Source organism: Rosa rugosa, chromosome 4 (genome assembly GCF_958449725.1).
Source record: "Rosa rugosa chromosome 4, drRosRugo1.1, whole genome shotgun sequence".
NCBI classification, from domain to species: Eukaryota; Viridiplantae; Streptophyta; class Magnoliopsida; order Rosales; family Rosaceae; genus Rosa; species Rosa rugosa.
This window is the reverse complement of record NC_084823.1, coordinates 11823553-11830020: the sequence shown is the minus strand read 5'-3', so window position 1 is coordinate 11830020 and position 6468 is coordinate 11823553. Positions and strand designations below refer to the sequence as shown.

The following is a 6468-nucleotide window of genomic DNA, read 5'->3' as shown; positions in this document are numbered from 1 at the left end:
CCCTACATCAGACTCGACCTCTACCTCACCGACTCATCAGAGTTAAATCCAGAGGTTCCTATTCCTCGAAGATCACAACTCGCGGAAACTAAACTTATTCTAATACGAACTTAGTGAAAACTCTACCGTCCTACGGACTTACACGTTGTCTAGACCCCATACTAAGACATACCCAATGATTTTACCAGTACCGAAGAGTATATGATGGGGATCCGCTGCAGACGGGCCATCACTCGGGAGGTACTGATTATCACCAAATATGTACCTTACGCTCTGATACCAAAACTGTCACGCCCCGAATTTTGAATAGTAAATTCAAATCCGAAACATGAATAATTACAATTACAAAATCCAAATCTCGAAACTTCGAGTTCATTATTACAATTCACTCTCACAAGCAATATTGTAAAGCTCAAATGAGCATAACACACCTCACAACTTACAATTGCTGTAAAACTCTAACAATTGCTCTAACCGCACGATCACCGTCCTGGTTCTCCTGTCCTGTAGGAATACCCGCTACACAATTTGAATAGTGTACCGGGAGTTGCAACAACACAAAACCCGGTAAGCTTTTTACAGCCAGTATGAGTAAACAAGAAAGAATTGTTGATTTATTTCCTTACAATTATTATAACTCAACACGATCACCATAAAAGGAAGGATACTCTTGAGGCTCTCTTTTAAGAACTCATTCTTAAAAGACTCAAGTATCCTCAACACTTCTCACATAAGACCCCTCACAGTCTCAAGTAACCTCAACATTACCCTCACATCACTACTCAACAATTGGCAGACAGACTCATTATATATATATAGACCCTTATGAGTTACTCTCAATTTCCCTCATAAGGTTACCACATATATATAGACACTTATGAGTTACTCTCAATTTCACTCATAAGGTCACTCCACATTTGGCAGACAGACTAGAGCTCTAACTGAACGTAACCACTCGTCCGGCCACAGACGTGATTACGATTTAATACTATTAATAACCACCAGCCCGGTACGAGAGCGTGATTCACTAATAGATGCCATGGTCACCTCGTGACCTAGTGATCTCCACAGATCACAACAATTTATTGTTCCTCAACAATAAAACTCAACACCTCTCACAATATATTGTTTCTCAACAATAACTCAACACAACTCCAACAATACATATTATTTCACGTAATAATATATATACAGACATTCACACAGGAATGTCTAATACACCAACAATAGTTCATATGATTGCAAAATAAAGCAATTAAATATATTGGGTTCGTAATATGAACCACGTGAGGTTTACTCACCTCTAATTCCCGTTGCGTCTTCTAAACAGCTCAACAACGATTTTACGAATCGTCCGCCAAATCAATCCGCCAATCACCTAATCAAATGTGACTTGAATTTAGCTAACAATTCCAAAACATACTTAAACGACAATCCAACGGTCGGATTCTAACTTATATAAAAATCCGACGGACGGATTCTCACGAATCGCCTCCCGAATCACTGTTTTGCAATTATACGAAGATCCAACGGTCGGATCTTCGCCCATGACCACACAAGGTCATTGGGACAGTCATACGATCAACATATCAAAACTACAAGTCCATCAGACGGTCCGATCTTCACAGATCATTAATCGAACAATCGAAATCGTTCGAAATCGTAAAATTCATAACTAAATCATACGATATCCGAAAATTGCGTATAATATATCGAAATGATCGTATTGAAATATAGAATCTAAAAATGCACAGAAACTATATTTTTGACCCCCGGAGTTGGCCGGAAAGGGCCGCCGGAGTTAGTGGCAGAGCCGCCGCCGACCACCGCCAATGGTGTCGGGGCCGGGCTGCTCCTCTTCATCTCATCAAGCCCAACCACTTTCCTAACTAGCATGAAGTCTAAAAATGACCGGAAGTGGTCGAAAATTACCTCAAGAAGAAAGAGGCCGAAATCGCCCAAAATCGCTCAAATCTGAAATTCGTCTTCCTCGGGTTGAATCGAGATGTGAAACTTGGTGAGTTTATAGAGCATGGCAAGGCGAACAAAGCCCAGTTGGTCTCCCCTCCTACCTTTGCCGGAGTTGGCTGGAATTTGAAGAAATGCATGAAAAATGGTCTGACCTTCTTTGCTTCGATTCGTTGTCTATGGTGAATGATAGGATGCAAGACATATATGAATGGAAAGCTGGTTTCAAGGCGAAGAGATTGATATCAATTTCATGGCCATAGGTGGCCGGATGAAGTCGTGGCGACGCCGTGAAGCCAAGGCAGCGAGGAGGAGAAAAATCTGGAAATTTTCGGGTTTCCTTATTGAGAAATCTGATTTTTTGTATTTATAGAAAATTCTCAATTTTCAAATATTCATAACTTATTCATACGAACTCCAAATAATGCGTTCCACATGTCCACGAACTCGTATCGACGAGCTCTACAACTTTCATGAAGGAAGTTTTCCCAAATTTTGAACGTATAAAAAGTCAACTTTGTTGACCCCCTAAAAACGTTCGTTTTCGAAAATAAAATCGTTCGAACTAATTCCACAACTTTTCCAAGCTTCGTACTCGCTCCTACTATCGTGAAATCATTTCTAAAAAACCATGGAATTTAATTTGGATTTTTCGGGGTATTACAAAGACACAACTTATTCTCTCCCAATTCAGTTTTCCTAAAACATTATTAAAATTATATATATATATATATATATATATATATATATATATATATATATATATATATATGGGTCCGGATCAAGGGACATCTTATTTTACATAAATTTTGACACACCTTGTGAGCCATTAGATTTTAAAATGTCCAATGGTCTGGATTAGTTGCTTGAATGATGTCAATTCAACACCAAGTGATGTGGATAATGACATGGCATTATATATTTCTAATCTAAAATTATAATTGGATTACACTTTTCTTTATGAAATAAAAAAAAGAAAATGAATATTTAGAGAATAGATGACATCCACGATCAAAGGAAAAAAAAAAAAAAAGAGCAGGAGAAAAAACGTTGGAAAAGAGCTGGAGAAAAAACGTTGGACGCTAGAAAGAAGAAGACCAGGGAGTAATTGAAGGAATCGCATATCCAAACCATTAAAACAGGTTTCACATCATAGCCAACTCTGCTCATCATAATCATAGTGTAATGTTGTATGCATAAATTTGGTGACATGAAGTATGCACGCCAAGTGTTTGATAGAATTCCTGAACTAAGTGTTTTCATTTGGAACACCATGATCAAAGGCTATAGTTTAGAATACATTGCTCCCATGGAATATCTATGCATATAGCAATGAAAGAGGATGGGTATGAAGCCCCACTACTCTACATTCCCATTCTTGTTAAGAGGATATACTGGTGATATTATATTGAAATGGGAAAAAGAGTTCCGTGCCCATGCGTTGAAGTGATGGTTTTGATTCTAATGTTTGTGTTCACAATGCATTAGTGCATATGTACTCTCTTTGTGGTCAAATTGATATGGCACGTGGAATTTTCGACATGGTCAGTGTGAAGGATGTTGCTACTTGAAATGCAGTGATCTCTGGGTACAATAAAATCAAGAAGTTCGATGAATCTTGGAAGCTTATCAGTGACATGGAGAAGAAGGGAGTACTAATTGGCACCATCCATTGAGCCTTCTTGTATATATATTTTCCTAATAAAGTTTTTCCCTAATTGATATGGCACGTTTGTTCTTCTGCTCTTCCTTTTTCTTTTTTCTCTTTCTTTTGCCGTTTGTTCTTCTGCTATTCGTGTTCTTTTTTTTGTTTTGATTGTGTATAGTTCTAATACAAACAATATTCAATTCTTTTTTTTTATTTCATAAAGAAAAGTGTAATCCAATTATAATTTTAGATTAGAAATATATAATATTATGTCATTATCCACATCACTTAGTGTTGTGTTGACATCATTCAAGCAACGAATCCAGACCATTGAATATTTTAAAATCTAATGGCTCACAAGATGTGTCAAAATTTGTGTAAAACAAGGTTTCAAATTTCGGTTTCGGTTTCGATTTTGGTACTTCAAATTTAAGGAAATTTCGGAGAAAGTTTCGATTTCGGTGGAAATTTCGGTTAAAAATAAAGAAATCACATGAATTGCATGTATAAAATGATATTTTTGAATGAAACTTTTACATAGACTAAACTAACCTATAATAAACCTATTTACAATGTAAACTCTCTAAAATTATACATAAATAATAGAATTGTGATATTTAGTATGGACGAGACGACGAGTAATTAACTAAAACTATAGTAAGTTGCTAAACACTATCTATAATTCTATATGTAATTATAAATGTGTATATTGATAATGTGAATGTGATTTACTTTTTTTTTTATCGCTGGAACCCAGTGGGAGGCTTGGCCATCACGTCTTTTTCACTAATAATTAGAAAAATACAACCGGAGGGGGGGGGGGACGTAATACCAAAACCCCGTAAATCAAAATAAACAAGAGTACAACAAAAGCAATATAAAGTATTAGTAATAAGAGCTACTACGATGTGGTTCGATCCATGTGGTTGAACTGCTCCCATTTAGTATCATACAATACTGCTCCCAAGTACATGAATTTTGGAAATGATTTTGGTACTTCATCACATGGGTAATGTATGTGTGTTGATCTCTTCCCACATGCAATCCATATATTGGAAATTGTGGAATTACCCAATATGGTGTTTCATTGTATGAAGCATGCGGCATTTGGGACGAAGAATGATCAAAAAGGCCATATGTGCTTCCACCTTGTGAGCTTGATCCAATTCCGTAAGTACTTTCTGAGGTAGAACTCATTTCATGATGAGGATAATGAGAATGGAATGGGTTAGGGTTATCACTATATTGAGTTCCTATGTCCATTGAGCCAAGACTTGAAGAAAGTGATTCAAACTCATTTAGAGACAAATGGCTATCGCGTCTTCCTTGTGTATCCCTAGCTCTAGAATTGTATTCACGATTTGCATCAGGATAAGTAGTATGATCATCACTACTATATTGGTTGTAGTGCCATGATTTGCCACTCCCCCTGTCATTTCCATAATTCGCCTCATGATTAGTGTCATCATAACTACTATTGTCACACGAGTTATCACGTGTACTACCACCATAGCAAATATTTGTTCATTATCTGAAACGAACTTGGCGGAGGAACATTTGGACACTCTTGTGCTCCAATTAACCCAGTTTTTGTACTCATGAGATTCCGCTTTGTACGCAGGGACATTGGTATATATGAAAAACTTCCCACATAATCGACCAAGCTTCTCCTTGAGGCTTCCCATTGACATGGAGTCAATGATGCTCTTTTGTTTTGCAGCATTGGATTTATAGAGTGACTGTGGGAATGAAGCTTGAGGTTGGTCTCCATGCTCTTGTCGTACACTTTTTGATCTATCAAATTTTGGTTGGCTTCGACTTGTCCCGCCAGGCCTTGAAACACCTCTACTTATAACTTGCTCCCTTTCCCATTCCGATTGTCTTGATGCTCTCATAGCAGCTTTATAATCACGGGGATCTACATCATGCTGACCTACAAAACCTTCATCTTCATCTTCAAAGTTCAATTGTTATGATAACCCTGATCGCAATTCTTCTCGAGTATCACGGATTATTGAATCCTTTTGATATTTTGCAGTACAGTTTCTCCTCATCCATTCTTTTACTAATTTTTGAACTTCTGGTGGCACCTTATCACAAACTCGTGTATTCTTGGCAGGATCTAATCCAGTCAAGTGGAACTTAAATCGAGTGATACCACCACTCTTTATGACCGTATTACAAAACTTGCATACTGTACCTTTAGTTTGGCCTTGATATGGAAAAGCATAATTCCAAGTTGGGTCTTTTTTGCTCCCCACAGGGTCAGAACTTGCCATTATGTAAAAAACTAGACAACTACAAAAAACAAACTAAAATTTATGAATAAATTATTTATACTAAAGTGTTCTCATTACGTTTAAAATTATTATGTTAATTTGTATTCATATTGTAGTTACCTATTGAAACTAATTGAAGAACACATCTTGACAATTTATGTATGGAATATAGGTAGGCACTAAATAAGATTAAGATCTTTGATTGTTTCTAACTTCCTATATCCATTAAATTATCTACTGAGTGCTGACTACAATATTTTATCTACTGAAGTACTGAGTGATACTAAATAGTTTCATAAATTACAAAAACATGATTACTAGACATTTTCATAAATAATAAATCTCATAACAAAGGAACAATTTAAAATATAATTACCTTTTCGTATATATAAATCATGCAACCAACAATATATATAAATTTCAACATACCTTGTAGAGCTTAAAATCAACCAAGCTTGTTATTGTATTGAGTCTTCAACTCTTTTTCTCCGCTCCAGCTCGCATCTCTTCCAATTCTTCACAGTCTTTGCTTTCTCTACTTTGTTTATGGCTTGCTCTGTGAATTTAGTGATC

The 6468-nt window shown here is 36.4% G+C and overlaps 1 long non-coding RNA gene across 1 annotated transcript; it reads right to left on the bottom strand.

The window, feature by feature from the left end:
* Nucleotides 1–288: 288 nt before the first annotated feature.
* LOC133706856 (uncharacterized) lies at nt 289–2541 on the bottom strand. Its single transcript, XR_009844753.1, has 3 exons — nt 1933–2541; nt 1302–1378; nt 289–519 (listed from the first exon to the last, which is right to left on the bottom strand). It is a non-coding gene; the product is annotated as an uncharacterized LOC133706856 (long non-coding RNA).
* Nucleotides 2542–6468: the final 3927 nt, after the last annotated feature.